The sequence below is a fragment of the Pezoporus flaviventris genome, unplaced genomic scaffold (assembly GCF_033815535.1).
Source record: "Pezoporus flaviventris isolate CSIRO_AGI_PZ_B2104156 unplaced genomic scaffold, CSIRO_AGI_Pfla_v1 ptg000010l, whole genome shotgun sequence".
Lineage (NCBI taxonomy): Eukaryota > Metazoa > Chordata > Aves > Psittaciformes > Psittacidae > Pezoporus > Pezoporus flaviventris.
In genome coordinates, this window is record NW_026892558.1 from 3,545,888 (window position 1) to 3,571,936 (window position 26,049).

The 26,049-nt window shown below is 41.8% G+C and overlaps 1 protein-coding gene across 2 annotated transcripts in view; it reads right to left on the bottom strand.

The window, feature by feature from the left end:
• LOC133267886 (urea transporter 2-like) overlaps positions 1-26,049 on the bottom strand; it is a 344,693-nt gene that overhangs the window by 115,452 nt on the left and 203,192 nt on the right. For both annotated transcript variants that reach the window (XM_061450581.1, XM_061450580.1), the window contains exon 3: positions 16,582-16,686. The gene's annotated coding sequence lies outside the window, so the exon portion shown is untranslated. The remainder of the gene's footprint in view (positions 1-16,581; positions 16,687-26,049) is intronic.

Genomic DNA, 26,049 nt, shown 5'->3' on the forward strand with positions numbered 1-26,049 from the left:
CTGCCTTTCCTCCAATTTTGCCTCATTTCACAAAATTCAAAACAAACACACTCAGAGGCAGAGGGCTACTTGTTACACACAGGGTCTACCCATCCAAGCTGCGCAAGCAAACTCTTTACCAGAATGCTTTTCTTTCCTTTTTTTGAGCTGTTGTGACTAGGCAGAAATGTCAACTTGGATTTGGAAAATACTTCACCTGCTCCAGTTTATAAGCCTTTGTATGTCATGTACCATTTTTATAACAGAATTCACTCCTGGGGAGTTGCGGGCCATATTGCCATGGCGGGGCTGCTCCATCGCTGCAGGTGAAGACCTGACTCCTTCCAACAGCTGCTTCCATTATGTATTCAAATAACACAGCAGCTTTTTCTTTGCTTTGTTTGTACATTTTTGGTATTAAACTATAAAAAAAAAAAACACCCAGCTGTGTTTGTCTTTCCTTCTTTTTTTTTTTTAATTTATCCTTTTTTTTCCAGTTTTCTCCTCCAAAGTATTTGCCACCTCTTCTTTTTCTTTTTTTTTTTTTTTTTTCCAGTGCATGTATCCTTCTGCTTAATTTATGTGTATATGGTAGTTCTGCTTTCTCTTGACCTTTTTTTTCCCCACCTATCCTCTCCTGGTTTTTCTTCTGCCCTTTCCTTGTCTTCATCCCTGTTTCTGCTCATCGCTAGGCCTATCAACACCACTGATATGACAGATGCTCTCTGGAAAAAGGCATAGAAGACTAGAGGAGCAGTTATGGGTCTGGGAGAATGTGGCTACATGGCAAGTATCACATTGTAAACTTGCTGTCAGAAATACTTCCCACCTACAGGATTCTGCTCCTCCTTGCAAAAGGATGCTCACTACTAGCTGACTTACAATATGGATGTACAGTGTTTGCTGCAGGGAGCAAAGCTCCCCAGAAGCCCTATAAGTGGTCCCATGAGCAGGTACATGTGGCCAATCCAAGGCTTGCTTCATTAGTTTAGTGTTCTAAAGGGACAATTTGGTGCTGACCATGCCTGGAGGTGCAGTGCAGAGGTCCATGGAGAGGTTTTTGGTTCTGGGAGGAAAAAAGCATCACGGAATTAGAATGAAGGGGTAAGGAGGATGGTGTGCTGAGCCTTCATCACAGCATTTCGTCTGCTTCCTTTTGCAATATACCTGGCTGTGATTAAATGAGAAGGGCAGGAAAAACATGCTTCAGACATGGGCCACTCATGGGCTAAGCTCAGAAGCTCAGCTTTCTTTCATTTCTTGTTTTGTGTGTGTGTGTGCAGAGCTGGAATCATTGCCACAGGCTGGGTGAAGCCATCTTATAGAGAGTATACAGCTTGGGTTGAGACTGTAGTTTGTCTTTCTTTTGCAGTCCACTTTCATTTTGTTCCTCAACTGAAGCATTTTCTAAGGGAAAGCTGAGTTAGGGGTCCTCAGCTGCCTACAAATCTTGACAGCTGGGCTAGAAGGAAGGTGAGGGGGCAAAGTACTTTTGATGTTTTCTTTGAAGTGCATCGCAAGTGGCTAAATTTCAACAAATTGTCCCTTTCTTCGTTCAATGGCCACTGTTCCCAGTAGATGCATGAAAGTATTTTGCAACTGCACTGTGCAACACTTCCCATGGTACAGGATCTATGGAATAGCATAGAGCCTGCAGAGGAGGCAAAAATATCTTCTTGCAAAGGGCACAAGGGTGGGACTAGGATGCCTATTGCTCCATATAGGATAGGCAAATTTTGTTTTCTGTTTCTGATTTCAGGATCCTGGGTGGGCTGAAAGTCTAATGAAGGTGGTACTTATGAGACCTGTATGTTTCCATTTGTGTGTTTTAGTTATCTTTTCTAAGTAACAAAGGACTTGCATACACTAGAAAAATACAAACTACGGATAGGAGACCTGTCTGAGGGATCAGCAAAGGTCTTCTCTAGCTGTTGGTAGCAAAGTGGCTGCTTCCTCATACCCAAAGGGTGTGCTTTGAACCATACAAGTACTGTAAAAAATAAACAGGGAGCTCTCATGGGTTCAAAAGGTATGTCTGCGTTATGGTCAAAGGTGGGATGGCTTCTTTGGGAATAATGGGATTGGCTTGACCTTGGAAACAATGGTACCACCACAGTCTGGTTGAATCCACACCAACCAACTGCATAGGGGTTCACCGGCATTTTGAGCAAGGGCTGAGCTCACTGTTTGTTTTGCTCCTGCTACTCAAATGAGCTAAATTGAAGCAGTGGGTGCATTTACATGAGCTGCAATTACAGCTCATTTGCAGTGTAGTCATGCAAAGAGTTACCTGCCTCGTTCAAGGCTTCATCTTCTGAGATGCGCCAGTTACAATAATGGGAAGCAGACCTAAACTCACTGGGCCGTACCAACTTTGGGCATCACCGAAATAACACACCACTGAGTCTAAACTGACAAGTTCTAAACATTACTCTTGTCCAATGTCAAGTCCCTCTACTGAGCAATGAGAACAAGGATTTCAGCATAGAGACAAGGAAATACTCTAGGAGAGAACTGGGGTATTTTTACTGTAGAAAGAGGAAAGCATATGACTGAGAGCATTAACTGTCTCAAAAGGTTGTAGTTTAAGGTACCCCAATCATAGTTTAAGGTATCCTAATATTTTCAAAATTTCCATATAGTAAATTTGAAGCAGAGTGAAGTTGGCATGAAAAAAGCAATACTGATTCTAGTTTAGAGCCTGACATTGCACAGGCAGTAGCCTGCAGCATGACATAAATGGCAAAAAAAACGTAAAAAATAAAATAAAGTCTAGATGAGAAATTTATGACTCAGGTGACTAATAAAGGGTGACAAAACCTTCTTTCTTTTTAACAACATATCAGATTGACAGCAACCAAATCCTAGTATTTGAGATAACTAGGACTGTGGGTCGGGTTGGTAGTGAGCTTTATCCACCATGGTGTATCACTGAGTATGTGCGTAGGGATTTTCAATAGCCAACACTATCACCCTGACACCTTGCCCATGTGACAAATGATCCACAGATTCATAACACTGATTTATGGAGCTAGGTGCAAGAATCATGGGGTGAAATGCATGGTCTCCACTGTGCAGTTAGTCAGACTTAGGGGATCCTATTGCTGTCTTCCAACCATAAACTCTAAGGATCATAGCAAAGCAATGAACACTTCCTGCCTAAAACCAGTCTATAAACAGGAAAAAGGCAGCTATGGAGCAGAATGAAATCTGGGAAGATGTGTGGGAACTCAACTTATCTCCTTTGAAAATGCTATTGCACAATGAAGGTAGAGTACAGCAAGCCCAGGAGCATAAGGATTTACAGCCCAGGAGCTCCTGTGTGCTGCTCTAGTACAGATGGTTGGTGCACACCAGATGGGCTGTAGCTACCTCTGCTGTCACAGAGCAGAAAGGCCAGAGCTTAGGAAATATTGGAGGTGCTTCAAGTGTGATTTTTAAGTGACCAAATCCAAAATCATGGTGCTCATTCAGCTGTTATTTAGCTCCACAGGCAGTTACATTTCAAGGGCACCTCAGGTTTTTATGCTTAATTTTTCCAGATGCCTGAAGTTTTTTCTCACTCCCAATAAATCTCCAGAAATCAACAATGACTTGTTTTTTTCCCCTGAGCCAATGGGTTTTCTCAGATTACCTTCAGAGCTGAGGGTTTTGACTTTTGCCATTCTTTAAAACACCAGAAAGGAGACCCCCTCGCTCATAATAGCAGCACTTCTGCACAGAGGGAATATCCACACCCAACCCTTTTCCTCCGTGAAGGAAATGAGTCCTCCATGAGTCAAATCCCTGTTTCTGGCCTCTCAGGAAGCTGCTTTAACCACTGGTCTGTAAAGTAGTGTAGGAAAGAATTCAAGAATCATGGCCAGAAGGAGCAAGGTTGATTTAGCCGGCTTCTAGCAGTATATGAGAGGAGCTGGATCTGTTCTCAGGAGTAGAAAAAAATCAGAGTTTTACAAGAAAAACACTGAGAATGGTCAAGCAGAAGTGGAAGATTTAGGCAGATACTGTGTTACTGTACATACAAACAGTGTAGTGGCTCTTGGAAGGCAATAGGTTAGTGTTGGATCTCATCTTTATTCAAATGACAGTAAGTGGTCTTTTGTCTTCTAAAACAGAGCTTCTCTTTTTAAACCCATAGGAAAATACAGAAGGACACCAAATCAAAGACACTATTTAAATTAAGGATCATTAAAATGCAATATTTGCTATTTGAGTATGTCTCTGACAGTAAGCTGGTATTTATTTTGTCTGCTCAAGATACAGTATTTTTTTTCCTGATGAAGTCCCAAGATGACCTTCTTTTTCAAATTACCATCTATTTGTACAATAAACCAAATCCCTATGTAAGCACTGAGCATTTCTCAAAATTCTTTTATGCTTGGTCAGTGTTTTCATTAACCTCACCCCAACCCTGATCAGATCCCAAAAATTCCCCCCAGAACTAGATGGGAATTTTTCCTTTAATATTCACAGGTTTTCAATCAAAAAGGTGTTTCTGGGTGAGCTGAAGAATTACGAGAGTGGAGTTTCTTATGGATTTGAGTTGTTTTCTTTCCACCCCATCGGACTGATCTCAGCTTTCTGAGCTGTTTCTGTGCTGCCAAGAATATGCAACCCCTGTGCACATCCCCAGTTCCTGTCCTTGTGGACACTCTGATCTTCTCTCTGAGTCCCAGTTAGCAAGCAGCAGCACTTGTGGCTCCTAGAAACACATATGTTGGTTATTGACCAGTAGTTTCACACATAGAGGCCAGCTGGCAGCTAAAACTGAACAGAAAAGCTTCTGATTTTCATGGAAAACACTTGAATTTTATGTCTGGGACCTCTACTCTTCTGTCAAAGTTGATCATTGGATTTACAAGTTACTGAAGGAGACTGACAGATGGCTGCACAGGCACAAAACATGATCACACAAGCCCTGTTTTCTTAGGCTAAAGACCATGATTAACTTTTGAAAAAACAAATTTCAATGTACCTGGATTAATCTTATCTCTAGCAGTGATTTATAAGCAACTTACAGAATAAATGCAGCATGAATTATGTACTGGTGATGCACATCAAGAAACTTTTCCAGCATTATAAACTTCTAAACTTCTGTTTTTGATAGCATCCTCCTCCACGCAGCAGCAAATTCAAGTCAGCTAAAGAGATAAGCAGCTTATCTATTTTTGCTTTTCTTTCCTTCTTCTGCAGCTACTTCATCAGTTAGAAAGTTCATGGAAAAAGGACATTCCTAGGAGAGATTGACTAAGTGAGTGAAGGAAAGAACAAAATGCAAACACAGCTGATCTTCAGTGAACAGAAAGTTCCCCAAAATACTGTAACAAATAGATACCTGTACTTCTAGCTTTGTTTCTTGGGATTCTTCTTTCTTATGAGTCACATGCTAATTATCTTACCAGCCAGCCTGCAACATTTGATTCACATTTTCCCTGCTTCTTCCTTGTAAATTTACATCAGAGAAGAGATAGGATGAAATTATTAATGAAAATGTATCCACAGGTGCCTTCCCAAAGGAAGAGAGCAGAACTAGCATATAGAACAGATCCCACTTTCAGGTTTCCTTTTAAAACATTTACATTTAGCTCCGAACCCCACTAATTTGCATAGGCAAGAGTATAAAAGCAGTAACAAACATCTCAGCTGGTTCTGAATTTCCACCACAGACAGAATTATGTACTGGCTGTTCCTTTCTGGATGTGTTTATCCCAGGAAGCAGACAGCACAGTGTTCAGTTGCCACTCTTGGATCTTTGTAGTGGCAACCCATGTTGAATCAGACAAAAAGAGGAATCCCCAGTGAGCTGAGGCACTGTAGGTGGGGTTTCTCTGAGCAAAAATGTCTAGAGCTGAGCTATGGCAGAGAAGGAGGGACTTCTTTAGAAGGAAAGGCCTGAAATGAGATCAAATGTGGCCTAACAAGAGCTGCTCAGCTTAGCTGATATTTGCTCTTATGAATCACCATCAATAGGAACTATGGAGGAGACATCAGCAATGTCATAAGTGGTTGTCGTGGTTTAAACCCAGTCAGGCAACTTGTTCACTCACTCCCAGTGAGTGGTGCCGGGCTGACAACAATCGAAGCTCCCCCCCACCCCCCGGGGCTCTCCCCTTCCCCTCTCCTGGAGGAACGGGGAGGAGGATCGAAAGAGTGCAACTCCTACGGGTTGAGACAAGAACAGTCCAGCAAACAATGTACAACACAAATCACCACCGCTACTATCAACTACAACAATGATAAGGGAAAATAACAAGGGAAGAGATTACGATACCACCGGCCAAGAAACGAGTCCCACCTGGAAGCCCCTGTCCTTCCGGGTAACTCCCAGTTACCCCCCACCCTGGGCATGACGTGCTGTGGTATGGAATACCTCCCTGGCCAGTCCAGGTCAGACGCCCCATCTCCGCTTCCCCACAGCTTCCCCTCCTCCCTGGCAGAGCATGAGCCTCACAAAGTCCTTGGTCAGGGTAAACATCACTCAGCAACAACCGAAAACATCAGCTTCACCAGCACTGTTCCCAGACTGGAAGTCAAAACACAGCACTGCACCAGCTAACACAAAGGAAAAACATGACTGCTACTGCTGAACCCAGGACAGTGGTTGAGTGGGGAGGAAGGAGAAAGGATGAGCTTTTTCTCTCATGGTGTATATGTACATGCCTGTCTTACACTGCAGCTAGAGTATGTGAGTCTTAGTTGCTCAGTAAATGATAGACATCACACAGCAGTAAATCTGGATGTGAGTTGAGGAGGGTGCGCAAGATGAGCTCAAAGCAGATGTGCTGCTTCAGGAAAAAGTGCATGTTTTTCCACAGTCAGTTAGGAGGTACCTTTTCACCAGGCAGTGACAACATGCAGGACAACATCTAGGCTGATTTGTACAACTTCAGTAAACATAGCAACAAAGGTAAGTAGCAGTTAGATGCTTGCTGCATCTTGTGTTGCTGTCCCAGACCCAGAGCAGGATTACAGGGGGTGTCTCCTGAGACTGCAGCAGAGGAGAATCTTTCTGACCAAAAGATTGACTTTAGTCTGCCACATTTTGATACTTAGAACTCTCCAAAACCTTGTATTGAAAAAAGTTTTATTAAAGACAAAAATTCACTAAACTGCTCCCTCAGCAAAGAATCAAGCAAATTAAAACACCTTTGATTGAGAAACCGAAAACTCCAACTGCAAATTCAACTGCAATTTTTTTTTTTTCCTCCTGATTTTCAATTGTGGGACAACAAGGAATCCTGGGCTTTTAGGGTTTTTCTGCTTAAAAAATATCTAATCAACTCTCTGCTTACAATATATGGCTTCAAAACAAACCAATTCTAATGCAATTTGTATGAGTCCTATATCACTCAAATCCTCCTGACAATTCAATGAACTTTGTCCTGCGTTTCACCAGAATACTTATGAACCACATTGAGCACAGCAGAGCTGTTAATGAAACTGGAACAGTATAATTACAACATGCTCATCCTTGAAGATGCAGGCAGATAGGAAGTGTACTCCACTTGTGTCATTGAAATACCACTGCAAATTACCTCTGTGCTAACTACATTTAAATAGGAAATAAAGGGTGAAAAAAAATCTTCTTCTGTAATGACAAGACAAGAATATCTGTAAGAAGGAAATAGAGATGACATACTTTTTTGTCTGTGACATACATTTTTTACATGACTTAGGGGCTTTGCTTCCTGAGAGTTTACATCGTCAACTGTCAGGGCCCTTCCATGCATGATTTATGTATGCATAATAAAGACACTGTGGTCGAGGAATGATTTGTGATTTCCCACAGCTTTGAAAGTAACAGTAATAAAATATATAGCATATGAATAATATACAGTTTAGTTAAAAAAAATCAAGTTTTGAAAAATAGGAGACATATTTGTTTCCCATTGCTTCATCTGCTTTTTTTTTTTTTTAATTATTTAAGGCAAATTGAATACCATCTGTTAGGAGAGACAGGCCAAAGACTTCCAACCCAGGGGCCAGGCTATGCACAGAACACTCTACATGCCCCTTTCTCCCACTGCAGATCCCAGGTGATGGTGCAATTTTGAAAACAAACCCAGAGCAAGATTTAGAAGAGGACAGACTGTGACGATCTTGAAGCATACATTTAAATAAGCACTTCCTAAAATGTTACGAGACTTCCCCTACCACTTGTGCAGCAAGGATCATGTACTAGCAAAACTGACTACTAGTATTATTTTGCAGGGATATCAAAAGGGCATCAGCGGAGATTGCTGCAGGCAATGATGAACACCATGCAATGATGAATAGTGCTGTGATGGCTCTCAAGCTATCAGTGAGTCCTGTTGAAATACTTCTCACACAGCTCATTAACCTGCATGCTTTCCCGCCTTGAACAGCCAACAGGGCTAGGTTATAGAGCTGGTTTTCTTGGTGCTGTTTTTGGCTGTTTGCAGCCAAAGATGAATGAACTGGGAAGAGGCCACATCCCTTCTGGAAATCTTACTAATTGATGGTTGGATGAAAATGATCTTTAAATTTTTTGTGATAAGATCAAAATACAGAAACTTGGTGATTTGGATATAGTCATGTAGGAAATCTATGCTAACCAGTCCCTAATTCCTAAGTTCTTGTCCATTCTGTAAAATTATCCATTTTATATTGATGGAACTTTCTCAGGTGTCAAGGGGGATTTTACTGTCTTGCAGTCATATTTCAAAATTTGCTCCTGCTCAGGTTAATGAAATGAAAAGGAGGATTAGATCATGCTTAATGACGACAAGAACATGACAAAGGTCTAAAAAGCCTTCAGGAGCTGTCTCCAAATCTACATTAAAGTCCTTATTTGGCTCTGCAAGTAGAGAAAGCAGACAGAGGTCCTTCATAGCCTCAGAACCTATTTTAATTATCCTGCCCCTGGATAATTATTAACAGGGGAGGAGAAAACTGTCTGAAAGTCTAAATGCTAATGGGTTCCCTTGAGAGTGTGAGTCCAGAAAATCAAGGAACATATGACAGGCTAATGGCCTGTCCAGCATGTGGCTGCTGGCTTGAAGGCAGAATGCCACAGCTGAGATGATGGTAATATTCATCAATGGCTTGAAGACTAAACTGCACGTCTTTATAAAAGCAAAGCTGTTCTTGCACTGACATATTCAAGGGGAAGGAAAATTGCGTAGCTAAAACTTGGCTTTTGACATAGTCAGGTGCTGTCAGAAGGAATAAGGAAGGGAACGTAGAAAGGGGACCTGAGATCTGTGACTTCACCACTGGCTGGGGTGCTTTTTAATTACAGCTCTCCAGGCAATTTAAAAATGGAAGAAGGCCTCACAACAAACCAGAGAAGGGAAACCAGTTCACACTTGTACCATGTCAAGAGGGTCACAAGGTTTGTTAAAAATAAAAGCCCAGATGCCTGTAGCTTTTACCTAGAAAAAGTCAGGTCGTGAAGTGTTATTTCAGGTTTAGCACATCAGCTCTTTATTAGACCATTAATTAAGGTTATTATTCGAAATCAACTACCTCTCTATTAGGTGTTAGAGGTGTCAGATGAAAAACGCATTTGAATGGGCTGTGATGAGCCGGCACTAGCTGTTAAAAATAATCTCTTTTCTCTAGAGATTTGAAACCAATTCTGCTGTGCTTGGAGGAAATTTAGCACATAAGTGCCAGGGCAAAAGATAGAGTAAGAGAAAGTGATTCTTCCTCTTTCTCAGGTGTTTTCTCCCAAGGTCCTCCCTTCAGCAAAGAATCTCTAGATTAACCTTTGCATGGAGGTGGCATTTGGGTATAAGAATGTTATTTCTTTGGCAGCCAGTTTGCTCTGATAGTAACTTAAAATGGGATTTCACATCTGTTGTTTCTCCTTAAGTTTTATGCATTGGGTTCACAAGACTGTTTTTCAGTCTCTTTCAGCTCATGAATCTAAGAGCTTGCTGGAGTTCATGCCAGTTCAAACCCAGTCCTCAAGCTGCATGATGAGATTGGTCCCATTATTGCCATTCAGCCCTTTTTCCACCATAGCGCCTCCTGGAGGGCCCCATGAAGCCAGTGGCAAAGCTCAAGGCAGTATTTGGGTACAGATTACTCTTTGGTCACTGCACATGAATGCTGGATCATTCACAGGCAAGTGAGGAGTGGTTGATGTGGAGACACATTCGCCCATGAAAGCTTAGGAGAATTACCCCTAATTGGTTTGCAGTCAAATTTATCACCATTTGGGTCACATCTTGATCTCTATGTTTTATACAGAGAAGGTGGTTTGGGTTCTCCCCACTGACCAAGCCCTTGGAGCTATCTACACAACACTATTACTTCTACAGAGTAGAGAAAAGGCTTCCTACAGAAGGACTAGTAAGGCCGAATGCTCTTAGAGCCTTTATGACCAAGCAAAACCTGATGCACTGTTTTCTATAATCTGTGTATGTACAGGCCATTTGGAGGTCAGTACAGAGAAGACCAAACTAGCTCCAGAAGGAATATCTGTGTCTTGGCTAATGAGTGCGTTAGGGTTTATTAGTCTGTACTTATCACCGTATTGACTTAACTGTTGGGCTGTCAGGGCCCAAAGCTGGTGTCTTGGAATGGTGGAGGCATGACCCTGGCTGGACTTGCTCTGAAAAGTGTACAGGGCAAAAAACTTCACAAAGGCAGCAGGTAAGAGCCTACAGAGAGAGGGAGGGGGTGCCAGTGCTGCGGACTCGTGGTCTGAACTGGACCATCCTGTCATGACCCCCCTCTCCAAATCACACAAGACTAATTTTAGCAATACTGTCTCTCCTGTGCTGCTGTTCTCTATAAACCAGACACAGTGCTATGTCTTTCCTCCCCTCTGTCTTCTGCAGCTGTCACCACCTCATGCCAATAGCCCAACATTAGGAGTGTTTTGAGCTAAAAAGCCCTGCTCAAATGATCATGCTTATCTCAGCTGAAAGGCTTTCAAAGCCCAGCTTAGCCAATATATGTGCGATACACACTGTGAGTCCAGTCATCCCCCTTATAGCCGTCTATGTAGAGCTGTTTTTAAAACCAAGCTTTTCCATTATCATTTTCTTCCATTCTTGTTTCAGCTCACTAAACATTAACCACCATGACATACTGCATAAATCAGACCATATTAAACAGATGAGATTTATAGCTAAATCCTAACACCCTATTTGGGGAATGGCTACAATGCTTGGCTGTTTCTACAGTTTTGTGGGTTGGGTTTTTTTTGGACAAAGTTAAATCTTTTTACTTGACTGAAACATTTTAGATGCGTTTAACACCACACTGCTAAAGCATAACACGTAGACAGAACCAGTCCATTTATTTAAGAACAGTAGTAAAAAATACATAACCCCCAAGCCTATCTGTGATGTATATCCAAAACTTGTAACCAACAATCTTTTATGAACTAGCTTATGTGTATATGTATTTACATTTTATTCTCATGGATTGTATTTATGTCAGAACGTATGAAATGACCTCTACCTTTCAAATTACATTGCAGTTCAACATAATCACATGCTTTCCCATGGATAAGAACCCACTACTCTTAACAGAACTACGCGGAAGCTGAGGTAGTAAGAACATTGCTGAATATCACAGTTTTAGTTTTCAAAGGAAAAGACAAGGGAAGGCAAGGGAAAAAAAATAAAAAAGAAGCCACACAGGATGATATCAGCTGACAAAAGGATAAATGACAGATCCAACAATTCAGATAAATCATGATCAACAATGGGCATTTTAAGCAGTGTCTCCACAAAATCAGACCTACGCTTGGGGCTGCTGAATGTTTTCATCAGTAATCCAGAATTAGATATAAAGTCACTGCAGATAGAATTTGCAGCTGATGAAGATTGGTAGAAGCATAAATAACTGCAGGGACACTGCAGGTTAGATCACTGGTGAAGCTTGGTTTATTCAGGCAAAACATGTTTTAAACCAGCCAAATGCAATGCAGTCTGTGCAGGGACACAGAATACAAACTATGTTTCTATCACATAGTTATGAAATTTCATATGTAGAAAAGGGTCAACCTTCCTACAGGCAAGGAATATGAGGGATGTTTATATGGGAGAGGTCACAATGGGTGAGTAACACAACCTGAACTCCATGCCACGTTGAGGCATTCAGCATTCCTGGTTGTCCTAGGACATGTAGAGATCCCTGAATTGAGAGAAATGACTGCTGTGAATGGCAGGAAGGAGGTGACCTTGGTCCCAGGGGTAGCTTTCAGACCCCCACCATCTGGGGGGTGTCATGTAAAGCTTGTTGTTCTCTGGATAAGACCTGGGAAATGACAACTGAGGAGCTCAACCCAAAGAGGATATGCCTTCATAGCAATACGTTTGGAAGTATTTTAATGAAAATCTTAGCTAAATGATATAGCCCGTGGACAAGGAGTGTGATATAAGTATGACATGATGAATTCCTAAATGAGTATGAGTAATACTGCTTAGGAGTATCACAATTTACAGATGTGACAATTTACAAAGAATAAAAGTCCATTCTGTAAGTAATGCTAAGGAGCCTAGCCTGCTTGGAAATGAATTTTACCTAAATACCTGTGATCCAGAAACCAAATATTCAGTGAAGACCTTGAAGCAGACAAGTATCTCTGTGTGACCCTCAGTTCAGGGCAGGAGGTCTCCACTAAGCTCTGAACGTTAAATTAGATCTCGATAAGGCAAGCAAATCTATCAAACCTATTATTAGTGGCTATGCTTACTGCACTGTCCCGGCTTATGCAAGACCCTGATTAATTTCTTGTTTCTGAGAATGTTTCACTGCCTCTTCTGTCTTCTTTCCACTTTTCCTTTTTTCATTAGGCAGCTGAACCTACAGAATAACTACTTGCATGGCTCCAGAGACAGATACAGCTAAACCTACATGTATCTATCTCTATCATATATGCTATATGTATTGTATAAACACTCCATATACTGTAACTCCAGGGCCTTTAATGTTAAAAGTCAGGGTTCTTTCTTATATGCATATTCCCACTTCAATAGAATCTGATTGCAGCCCTGCACCTGCATACAAAATCAGGGTGAGTGAAATGGTAATGCTGCATGCATCCCAGTTTGCTTTCTTTGAATAATATAAAAAGAAAACAAAAGGAGAAATCTCAGAAAAGAGCCAGACAAAGGCAGGAGAAAATTCTTGAGAAAGAGAGACTTTTCAAACTCATCCTGCTTACTTGGGCAGTGAGAGGATGGGGTGGTAATTTAACTAGTGGAGAAAACTTGTGTGGAGAGATGAACCATCTGGAAAAAGGCTCTTTAATCAGACATAAGAAGGCATGAGAGGAGCCAGTGTAATTTAGAGTGAGTTTAAGCTTTTGCTGAGGAGGATTACAAGCTAAGGAAAGTGGTGGGTTCTCCATTTTGTCCTTCCTGAAAATCAAGACTGGGTGTCTTTCTGGAAAAGAGTTTTCAGTGAACGCCCATTCCTTGGACCAGTCTTGGGGGCAGTGAGGCAAAACTTCATAACCTGTGACATAAGGGATGTAAGCAAGATGATCCTTTGGCTTTAAAATCCCTTCATCTTTGTGATGCTGAGAGCAAAGCCCTACATAGCAATGGAAATAAAACCAGAGAGTGAATGCTGGAGGGACAGAACAATTAAGTCCAAGCAGCTAGGACAAGGAATACCATGTTAATTCTTTTTTTACACCTACATGTCTGGTGGATGTAAAATAGATCTTTTGAAACCATGAGGGTGGCATAAAGCCTTTGTACACAGCACACAAGCTGTCCTGCATTACTGGGCTCCTCTTATGACCTGCTATTTCCATCCTTAGAGCTCTGGGGAATGAATGTGCTTTGGCCAAAGAGGAATGACATTAAGCAAGACAAGGTATTGTGCAGGAAACTTGCAGCACTGGTAATTCCCTTTTAGCTCAGTTTGTGTCTTTCTGTGTTTTTGTCATGAGGATATGGTATTTCATGAGTGGAAGAAGCTATTTCACCATTCCTTCTCTCATCCCATGGTTTATTGCAAGTATTGATGTTTCAAGACATGGATGTTTTATTGTTGAAATTTCTGTTGGGCCATTACTCGATTTCAGTAATGAATGAATTCCAGCCTGCTTATTTATTTATTTACTTATATTAAAGGGAGCTAATAAGTTTCACAAGAATTATGTGTCATGGGGAGATGTCTTAGATAGTTCAAAGAAGTAAATTGCAAGAGCAGGAAGCCTCAGTATGTGAATTGAATTTTGTAAGACACACAAAGTGCAGTGTGTTCTCATTGTGGTAGAGGTGTCTACTGAGATAAAGAGCACCATGCAGCGCGCACAGGCAATTCTGAGTAAGACTGTTCCCATCCCATGAAGACTGGGGCAGGTCATCTGTCTAGGCTGACAGCAGCAGATGCAAGTTATTAATAAATAACCAATAAATGATTTACAAGGAAGGTGAGCTCTCCTTTGTTAACGAACTAAGGCATTCAGAAAGGTGTGTTGCTTTTCCTGAGGTATCATAGTAAACTAATGGCAGTTGCAGTAAAACAGGGCAGATTTCCTTGAAATATAATGAGGTCCTACATAATCCCTAGCAGAAAAAGTGTCTTGTTTCCCAAAGTAGGGAAATCCCTCCTATCCACATCTGACTGCCTGGACCAGACACCCCTGAAATGTGTGGTGCAATCACTAAACATAAGATGTTTCATGCTCAAATTTCCCCCCTCTAAAATATATATAGAAGGATTTTTGGATCCCAGATCTTGATCTAGAAACTAAATTTTGAGCTGTGTTCTGTCAAAGTTGTCAGTAAGCAGGAGAGGGATATCCTTTGCCAGCCTACAAGATAAAGTTTTAGAGAGACATATCTTTCACTGCTTGAACATTGATGAATCCTGTTCTTTCTGAATTAGATTTCTTATTTGCAAGTGAGTGCTTTGTTATTACTCATAATTGTTTCTCGCTGGTGCAACTTTCTACCTCTCTGGCTGTGCAAGGGTTAATGCATAAATGACTGCTGGATGTACTGCATAAGTAAAGTCTTATCCTTAAATGCTGCATTATCTTCCTCACTTGCAACCTCTCTGTAACTCCAAAGGAGGGGAAAAAACAGAAAAGGCCCCAGAAATCTCAAACTAGGTGTTTTGTTTTTTTTTTTTAATACTCTGTTGCAAAGTTCCAAAAGTATTCATGAGCTAGAGCAATTTTTAGTGAGAGGAAACACTACTGATACTTTTCTTAAAAAATAATTCGACCTTTCTTCTTGCAAGATGAAGGTCAAACAAAATGCAGGGAAACACGAAACGCTTCCTTCTCCACCCATCACCAGGCATCTTGCTCCCAGGGACTGACTTCTCACAGCTCAAATGTGGAGACCAAATCCTGCTACAACTCCAACATTCCATCTCTTCCTGGACACAGAGCTTCGTGTTAACCCCAAACTAACATCCCTGCAGCATGGTTTCCCTGACAGCACTTCCTCACACCTAAAAAAGCCTTGAATGACTGGCTATGACAGCACCAGCTCCTAAAACTTGTTGTATTACTGTCTGTCTTGACTATGCACTGCATGTTTTCCACTTGTGTAAGTAAGCATTTGTGTTGGTTTGCCAAAGCAGCAGCAGAAGCCTCCAGCATTGTATTTCTGGCGTTGGCCAATTCTAGATATCCTACAAATAGTAAAAAATAATCTTCATAGACCTTGGAGGCACTGATGTGGTACCATACCAGCTGACGACAGCTGCTGATGACCTAAACCTTGTAACCTTTTTTTTCATTAACGTACATCAACTATAGAACTTAATGTCATGACATGTACAATTGTCCAATCTCTGTATTCTCCTCCTAATCAGGAATTTTTCTCAATACCAATCTATGATGCCACAAATTAATTATATCAGACATTAGGATATTTGTTTTGTCCCTTTAAAATGCATTCAGAAAAGCACTTGGAGGACTACATAAGGTGTAGACGAACAATTTCATTTAGAAATATCATTCCTGTATATATAAGTTTGTGAGAAGTCTCATTTATTCAGTTAAATCAAGAAAAATAATCGTCTACCTTAATTTTTCTCTTTAGAAGAAGTATAATATATGCCAAATCAAACATGTAATTCATCCATCTTTAATAGCTTTCTTTGTGCCACATAACTGCACAGCAGCTGCTTTGTCAAATGACCAAGAAATGAGAGTTTGGCAATTGTTTTTCATCAGCATATGACCTTAAGATAACATTTACATTTCAGGAGATGCCGTTCCAGTCAGAACAGAACTGCAAGGCAAACTCACATCTCTGGATACTCATGGAGGCATCTGACAGAAAAGCTAACAAATGCACTAGATTAGTACAGTTTTATTTTCTATAAATCTGGGACATGCTCAACAACGTCAGAATTGTTCTAGTGGCTTTAAATGAATAAATAAACCCAGGCTTACTCTGAAGCTCAGAAGTGAGGTGGAATTCATTTAGCTCATTACCATTTAAATGATAGATGGACAGGGTAAACTCTTTCTTTTGAGGCAGGGGACAGACAATGTGGAGACAAGAGCAGTGGTATTACATAGATGTGGGCTCCCAGGCTTAGATGATTGGATTCAGATGTTTCCAAGGAAATTATTTGCTCCAAAAGGGCTCTTTGGTTACTAACAGGTATAGCAATCATATTTAAAATGTTTTTACTCACAGCAGACTCCTGTATCTTCAGTCACATAGGCTTTACTGGAGGGTTTATCCTTCGGCTGCTTTGTTGAATGCAGAGAATTCAGGCGGGTGTTTTCAGAGGGTTGGGCTGCCAAGACACATATAGTAAAAACCCAACATGTTTAGAGGAGAAATATTTTGCTTTTGCCATTTTTACTTCCTGCTTTTGCAGTAGGTCATTATTTGTCCTTTCTAAATTACAGAGAAATTCAAAGGGGAGAGAGGTAACAGGTAGGTTTTCTGTTTGTTCATTTATTGCATGCGAAAGGAGGTACCTGAGAAGAAGGCGGCATGATCTTTACACCTAAACCAGGATGAATGAGAAAAAAAACACAATTTTGTAAATTATTTAATTTCTCTATCAACCAAGTTCCTTTGAGAAGAAGGAATAAAATGATAATTATATTTGTTGTATTTAAAAGAGGAAATAAAAAGGGACCCCAAAACAGAAGAGAGAATAGGATATTTCACGTGTGACACTGATGCTGCAAAATAAAAAATGGCTTGCAAGATTTCTGGTTCACTTGTAACCTTGAAGCTTAATGTAGACTCACAAAAAGCTCCCTGAGCACTCAGGGGTCTCTTCTCACCAGTTTCCAGCGAGGTAACAGCTTGAGTCAGAGCTATGTGTAACTTTCCTGTGTACAGGGCTGTGACAATATTTTGACCCCAGTATCAGACATGAGGGGTGGCATGTGGAGCAGGTTAGAGCTAGCTGTGGGAATAGGTCACACATGACTCTTCATTGTAATTTTATTTCTTAACAAAAGAGCTCTTTAACTAATTGTCACACATGGGTGTTTTCTTAATCCATCCAGTGTTAGTTGCCTACTGAGTGGTGATAAACCGCATCATTCCTGCCAGACCTTGGGACAAACCTTTTCCATCTCTGGCTGAGTTCAAGGCCAGGTTGGACAGAGCCTTGGGTGACATGGTCTAGGGTGAGGTGTCCCTGCCCATGGCAGGGGGCTGGAACAAGGTGATCTTAAGGTCCTTTCCAGCCCTAACCATTCTATAATTCTGTGATTTTATGATTCTATTCTTCACGTCTGAAGCCTGATGTTCTGCCTAGGCCTGTCTTTCTCTAGAGACCTCCTTCTTGCTGTGTTTTCCACATCTCTCCTGCACTTTAGATCTTACAGATGAGCATTGTCTGAGCAACTTAGAGAACACAGCTTCTTCTACCTCCCAGATTTCTCTTTTTTCAGCAACTGCGAAAAAAATGTGAATAAGCAGTCTTTGTATTTTTGCTGTCTAGGAGCAGCTCTTGCATGTTCATAACTTACAGTAAGAAAATACACCAGATATAACCCATCATAGCACCCTGTATTCCTGGACATCCATGCAGATCTGCCTTAAAACATGCAGAATCCAAATTAATAAATTATGCTTTGTTCACACATACAGATCAGCAGCTACTGTAACAACGATTTGCACAAGGAGGGAGCTTGTATACTGGAAAGGGAAGATACACGGGTATCACTCCTAGTGATGTATCTCTTGCAAAGTGACTAGTGATGTTGGGTGCCACAGCTCTGGGACTACAAACATGCCAGGTCTGCAAAGCACTCAGTGTTCAGGGTATTCACTGTTTTGAGTAGTTGGGCCGTCCAAAGGTACTGCAGTGTTGTTTTGGGGAATGTCTTTTACTCTCTGAGAAATTCAAAGCTTTCTCATTTTAGACTTGAGAAGACATGTTAAGAAAAGACAGAGGTGGAATCATGATGTAGGACAGTGAAACAATAGGGTGATCCTTCATTTCCTTCTTTTGGTGATACAAATAATGGCAGAGTGAGGAGTAAGGAGGCATTTGGATGAAAAAAAGTGAGTGACTTGTTATCCTTAATGCTATATTATGTGAGAGGAGATAGCACTGGTGGATCTGCACAAATTACTATGGGGGATTAGCTGCCAAAAGAGCACTAAAGCAGAATCTTTAGGGGTGATTCAGTATCTCAGGTATATTGGGTGTGTCAGCAGCAACCAGCTTGGGCAAGCGTACTTGACTTCTAACCCAGGAAGAAGACTGCAGGTAGGTTGGTGGTGCTTGCCTGGGTAGTCCTGTAGAGGAACCTGAAGAAAAATTGCAAGGGAAGGGGGGCACTTTTTCTCTTAAATAATTAGAAAAAAAAATTGTCCCACTGGGACTGTTTTCACTGGACTCTATGCCAGGTTTGCCTGCTGCAACAGAATATAACTCAAGTACCTCTAGAGTGAGTTCCCCTTCCTTAACAGTAAGAGCTCTCCAAGAAGGGCAATTTCTCCAAAGGGCTTTAAAGTTTTCTTTCTGCCATTTCTTGGCCTGGAGAAACTTGAATTTGTTAACACAAGCAGAATACAGTGCAAAATGCATGGCTTTTGGGAAGGACTTAAGTGGCTGAGCCTGGGATTTCCACTGAGGAGGAAAGTTTTGTGGGAGGAGTATTTTTACAGGCAAGTTTGTAAGCGGCTTGGCTATTTGTGGACTGATGTGTTGGCATTTCCTCTCTTTCTTCTTCCCCCAGAGCCTACAGCAGGCTTCCTTTAATACACACAAATAAAATTAGATGAAAAAAGGTATTAAAAATGTAACTGAAGATTGCAGGAAGCAGAAAGAGGAGGGAGAGTAGAGACTTCTACAGCACCAAACAATGAAAACATCTGTGTCCAGTTGACTCACTTTCATAAAGATGCATGGGTGCTTGATCAAACCCATCCAGGGGATCTTGCCTGAGCCGTGTGGCTTATATCAACATTATAGAGCTGGCTCATAGGCCAGGTAGCAAACAAAGCTGAGTCATTTGCTTGTGTGTGGCATTTTTTGATTCTGTTTTAAGGATCTAGACTGCATTTGCAAACCACTGGTTACATTTCACCTCCGTTGACAATTGCAATTGTTCTGATGGATGCCTTGTTGCTTTGAATTTAAACCTCAGCCATGGTGCTATTGCCTCTGTGCCCACCTTTTAATTGCTGTTGATCCACCATCCATCCCCATCCGTCCCCCTGATTCCCTGGAAGAGCAGCCTGGAATAAGGAATACATGCTGCACCTCACCTGCTGCAAATGTCTCTGTTTTTGAGACTTGGGGAAAGCTGTTGGTCTCAGTTTCTTTTAAAACAGTTTGTGCTTTGGAGAGGAAATGAACCTGACCTGCAAAGCCTGGGAACTCCATTCACTGCTAAGCTCAACTTCTTCAGGTCAGCTGCCCACAACTACCAACACTGTCTTTCAGCATCTGGTGTTGAAAGCTGATTTGGTAAAGCCCACCATCACATACCTCCCTGCAAGCTCATGTTGTCCTCCTGATTTCAGTGAGATTATTCAAATAATTTACATGCCTACAGATGTAAATGGAGGTGAAAAATAGAAACAAAATGAAACATAGGGGTGTTTTCCTTTTTGCTTGTCACCCAGAGGAGTAAATTACTTTGTTGATGCTGACTTATCCTCCAGTCACTATATATAATTCCTTAACGTACATTTATTAAAAAAAACCCACTTGTTTAATTTCCAAGGAGTAAACAAATTGGTTTCCAGATGCCTTAAATTTAAGGTTTGTTCTCTCATATTTACTATGGACCAGACTCAGACTTGGATTACTCTAAGCAGCGTGTGGGAAGTGTAATTTAATAGTACATTACAAGCTGAGGTCTGGCAATGGTTTTCAAGTTAGTTTGAGCAAAGACCACCAGTTTTTGTCGCCAGCAGAACAGCATCTCATCACCTTTTCTTGCACCCAGCACATATCCACAGGTGGGTCAATGGAGGCTACCTCCAGAAAACATTCAAACTTACATCCTGGGCACAAAATAAAATGCCTAAACTGCTTTCCTGCCTTCTCTCTCTAAACCCACACTTAGCCTCTGAACATGGTGCTGGATCTTTGTAGTTGGAAAGACCTTCAGACAGACATGCAGTTTTAAGGTCAGCTGTCAGTTTCCAAACATTGCAGATGGTGCATCAGTAGTTGGATATCATCTGTACAACCATAAGTTACCCTCTGGCTCTCAGAAACATCCTGTTCCCCAGGGTGGCAAACTGCTTCAACAGCTTAGGAGTCTTATGAGTAAAAGTGTGACAGGACAAGGGCAGACAGACAAGTGACCCCAGGATAGTCCAGTTATCATCCAGTGAGCACCATACATAGGCTCTTAGTCATGCCAGTGCAGTAGCAGAGCATCTCATGCTTTCCTCAGGACTGGATACATAAAGGCAGAGTTACCACAGAGTAGGTGGCATGCTAAAAATGCACACTGTTACTTAGTTCATGGTGATGTGTTCATCTGCCCCTGTCTACCATAACTTTGGGGCTATGACAAGTAGAAGCTACTGTAGTGCTAACCTGAAAAGGTATTTGATTTCTTTTCTGGAAAGAAAATATGCACTGTAATGTATGGCTCTGGCAACTCCTCTCACATGCACATCTTTCATATGAATGATACAGATTTCGTGTCCCCTGTTTTGTGGCTTTTTCTGCTGTGATCTGGGGAAGCACCCTATGGCTTCCCCATTCTGGTAAGAGTTTGTGAGCAATGGAGGAAAGGAAGAAAGGTCTTGTGAAAGGGTCAAATCTGATCTGGAAATGACTGAGACCTGTTAACCGCAGAGCATTGCAAAGCCATTTTTGGACCTCTGCTTTATAAATATAGTCCTTGCCGCCAGCACCTACTCTACCAATAAAGTGTCATCTGCGAGATGTCACTCAGTGACACTGAGTGTCGCATACAGAAGGAGGCCAAGCATTTGCTGATCTGAGTGTGTTCTCTAGAGGGAGTAATATAGCACAGATTATATGACTGGATAACATTTGACAGGATTATGCCTCTATACATGTTTGCTCAGCACCCTATGCATTGAAGCTCCCCCAGTCTGGAGCCACAGGACACTACTTTAACTGAAGTATTATTTATGTTGGCAACTAAGAGGTAGATCATGGATGAAGAAAGAGAAGAAGAAGCATTGCACGTGAATGAACTTGAATCTTATCTTCTTTATAGGAAGGATTTTCCTTCAAGAAAGGAGAGAGGCAGTAGAAGTGCAATGCCTCTACCTAGCAGGGCACACAGTTGCAGTGAAGGGATGACAGCTAACCTCCTTAACCTACTGTTAGTCTGCAGTAGCAGTCATTTTTCTCCTTCTCAGTAGCTGGTGCAGTGCTGTGGTTTTGACTTTCAGCCTGGGAACAGCGCTGATAACACCAATGTTTTTAGTTGCTGCTCAGTAATGTTTACTCTGACCAAGGACTCATGCTCTACCAGGGAGGAGGGGAAGCCGGGAGGAAGCAGAGACAGGACACCTGACCCAAACTAACCAAAGAGGTATTCCATATCACAGCACGTCATGGCCACTATATAAACTGGGGGCAGTTACCCAAAAGGGTTAGATCACTGCTCGGGTCACGCTGGGTATCGGTCGGTGGGTGGTGAGTAGTTGTATTCTCTTCCCTTGTTATTTCCCTTATCATTATTATTATTGGTGGTAGCAGTAGTGGTTTTGTGTTATACCTTAGTTACTGGACTGTTCTCATTTCAACCTCTGTGAGTTACATTCTTTTGGTTCTCCTCCCCATCCCTCCAGGAGTGGGGGGAAGAAAGGAGGGGGAGTGAGTGAGTGTCTGAGTGGTTCTGGTTTACGGCTTGGCTTAAACCACAACACCTACTCTGCTCTTTCCATTCCCAAGTGGAATTAGAACTGGACTTGGACCTCATGGGTTGGGCTTGACTAAATCAGACTTGATATTTCATCCAGAATTCAGTCATTGCCTGGCCCAGCTCAGCTAAGATGTGCCAGGGCAGGTAGATTTGGCTTAGTGTGGGTCCCACACGGAGCTCCTGCACTGTGGTCACTGCATGTAGCTCTGAGGTGGGTGAGCATGCTGAGAGGTGATGCCTCTGAAGTCTGGGTTGCTGAAATCACTGCTTGACTATGTCACCACCACTTACCCCAGTCAGCTCCTTCCTGGACAAAAGGGTATTAATGGCACTGCTGTCCATTCCCAGCTCTCATAAAGTACAAAGGTGGCTCCCATTGCTTTTCAAAGCATTTCAGCTTAGCTACCAAACTGTGTTCATGCAGCTTCCTTTCTCCTTCATTTTGCTGTCCCCTGTCTCCTTTCCAAGCACCTGCAGTAACGTTCAGCATGCATTCATACTCTCTCTTTGTTTGCTGCATATATGTTCAAATTATTTCCCAGCAGATGTATCTCATGAAGTTATTGAATTCCCACCCCTCTCAGAGCACTGGCTCTGCCGTCAGAACAGCACCAGTTTCATTAAAATAGAGCTGAGCATTTAAACTTCATTCTCAGATTCATCTGTCTTAAAACCAGTAGACATTCAGAATACCATTGATGGTGAAATAGCCAGTGTAACCTCCAAATCTCCCCTGTTCAGATCAGATGCAGCCTTCCTGCTCTAATCCTGCCTCCATTCTCCCCCTCCCTTCTCTTTCTCTGACTGTGATTCTGCAGTGGCAGAAAGGGGTCAATCTATCTGTGAAAGATGGACTCAGCCAAGTTTTTCTAGCTCTTTCCTGCTGATGGCAATTATCCGAAGGTTGGCAGCAGTCCCAGAAACCTGCAGCTCCTGCAGTCCTGCTGCTGTGGTCCTGCTCCACAAAGCCAGCATCCTAAGAGGATCACTTGGTGTGGTGCCCAGGAAATGACAAACAGAAAAGGTCACACATACTCCAAAAAAGATATACTGCTTGGCAAATTTAATTGACATTGTGCAGCTTTTCAAAACATCCCTGCAGGCATTCCAGCATTTAACAGATGCAGGCAAAGAGCAGCAAAAAAAGAGAGAAAGGGCAGAAAAAATGCATTCTGTCCCCCAAAATAATTTTTTTGTACCCTGATAATACCCTTTCACACGGTCTATTGGATCAGGACAATTTTTTGTTACCTCTGGTCTGGCAAGTGAAATCTGCCATCGCATCCCTTAGCCTCCTTTCCTTCCCTCACACACACACAGCTGCTTTTTAAATCATTGGGCTTTCATTACATGGGGTAACTGTCCTTTTTTTTTTTTTTTTAATCTTTTTTCCTTGCATGTTTGTCTGTTAAAGTACTGTATGAGAAACCAGCTCCCTGTCAAGCCCAGCACTCTCTGGAGGTTCACCCTGTGTTATCTAGCCAGAGGGAAAAGCACTGTCTGCATCAATGGGTTCTTTCTTTAAAGAAAAGAAACAGGAGATCATGGAAATTTAAGAACGTGTCAGATATCCAACGCTATTAGCAAGAGGTGGTGGGAAAGCAGGAGTGGCCAGGGTGAATCTAGGATGAAGGGAGGTGGTCCTGGTTCAGCAGGGACTGCACTCAGCAAGGATTCAGCTCTTCAGGGTTCTTTTATTTCAGCCTCCTTTGCTAAGAACAGATTTAAGATCAATTTGATTTTATGGTTTTGTTTTTAATGTCCCCAGTTAAATGGAAAACTGGCAGAAAAAAAAAGTGCATTATGATTTCCAAAGATTAAGAAGATATGTGACACAACAGATCTGAATACTTGATCCATTTACATCCATGAAATTTGGAATGAAAAGCACATCTTCCCTAGGTAGTTCAGACTATGCAATCACCATGATTTAGATGGATTTAGATGGCTGGGATAGTAAAGAAGCAAGGTTTGAGTCCATTGGGAGCCTTGAATCTTCACGCAATGAGTCCCAGCAAGTGTGTTAGCTGGGACCATTGTAGAGACAAGTGACTGATATTTCCAAAGCTGCTATCTAAGTAGAGGGTCAGAACTGTCCACTTGCAAAGGTAAAGAACTCATTGTATCAGACTAAACACTTCAGGAGTGTATAAAACAAACAAAAAGATCCATGTGAGTGTTTGTTTTTTTTTCTGGTTACTATATTTAGAAAGAATTAACAACTGTATCTAGCATGTGAGTGTATACATAGAATCATAGAATAGTCAGGGTTGGAAAGGACCTTAAGATCATCTAGTTCCAACCCCCCCGACATGGGCAGGGACACCTGACACTAAACCATGCCACCCAAGGCTCTATCCAACCTGGCCTTGAACACCACCAGGGATGAAGCATTCACAACCTCACTGGGCAACCCATTCCAGTGCCTCACCACCCTAACAGGAAAGAATTTCTTCCTTATATCCAATCTAAACTTCCCCTGTTTAAAAGTTTTAACTCATTACCCCTTGTCCTGTTATGGATACATGGATACATGGATAGCATCTGTGAAACCTGGCCACCTATTTGCCTGAATATGGCTAGGTTTTAGTCAAACAATCTTACAACTGTAGTATCAACATAACAGCCATAGAATCAGAATCAGACTGGTTTGTGTTGGAAGGGACCTTAAAGCTCATCCAATTCCAACCCCCTGCCACAGGCAGGGACACCACCTACTAGACAAGGTTGTTCTAAGCCCTGTCCAGCCTGGCCTTGAACATTGCTAGGGATAGGGCAGCCACAGCTTCTCTGGGTAATCTGTACCAGTGTCCCACCACACTCACAGTAAAGGATTTCTTCCATATATCTAATCTAAATCTTCCCCATTTAAATTTAAACCCATCACCCCTTGTTCTAACACTACAGAGCCTGATGAAGAGTCTCTGACATCCCTGTAGGCCCCATTCAGATACTGGAAGGCTGCTCTGAGGTCTCCATGCAGCCTTCAATCAGTGGGATAAATCTTTTGTATTTGAAAGCAGTATGATCAGAGATTTTACAGGACATAACAACAATACAAAAGCAGCCTGTAGAAAACAGGAAAGATGGACAACTGAAAGTAATTTTGCTTTGAAATACTGCTTCTGAATAATAAGACATACAGTTAGAAGTGTCCAAGTACTCGCTGAACAACACCTAACTCTACCAGCCATACAAGGTGGGGAAACATGATTTGACTTCTTCTGTAGCAGGCAAACATCATTATGATGTTAGGATCATAATCCAGGATTCCCAGTACACATTTGTGATTGAAGAGAAGGTTGTCCTCAAACAGAGGGAACTGGTTAGAGACAGGTTTATTTCAAGGCAGCTTTCTCAGTTTCAGTATTTGTCTGTTTCAAAGAAGACCTCAACAGGAAGAAAATGTGGCATTTGACATTTTCAGTATGGATGTGGCAACATCCACTTTCTGAAGGAAAGCTGAAATTCCCGATGACTGGAAAAAGGGAAATATAAGCCCCATTTTCAAGAAGAGGAAAATGGATGACCCAGGGAATTACAGACCAGTCAGTCTCACCTCTGTGCCTGGCAAAATCTTGGAGCAGATTCTCCTGGAAGGCATGCTAAGGCACATGAAAATCAACAAGGTGCTTGGTGACAGCCAGTATGGCTTCACTAAGGGGAAATCCTGCCTGACCAATTTGGTGGCCTTCTATGATGGGGCTACAGAACTGATGGACAGGGGTAGAGCAGTTGATGTCATCTACCTGGACTTGTGCAAAGCATTTGACACTGTCCCACACGACATCCTTGTCTCTAAATCGGAGCGACATCAA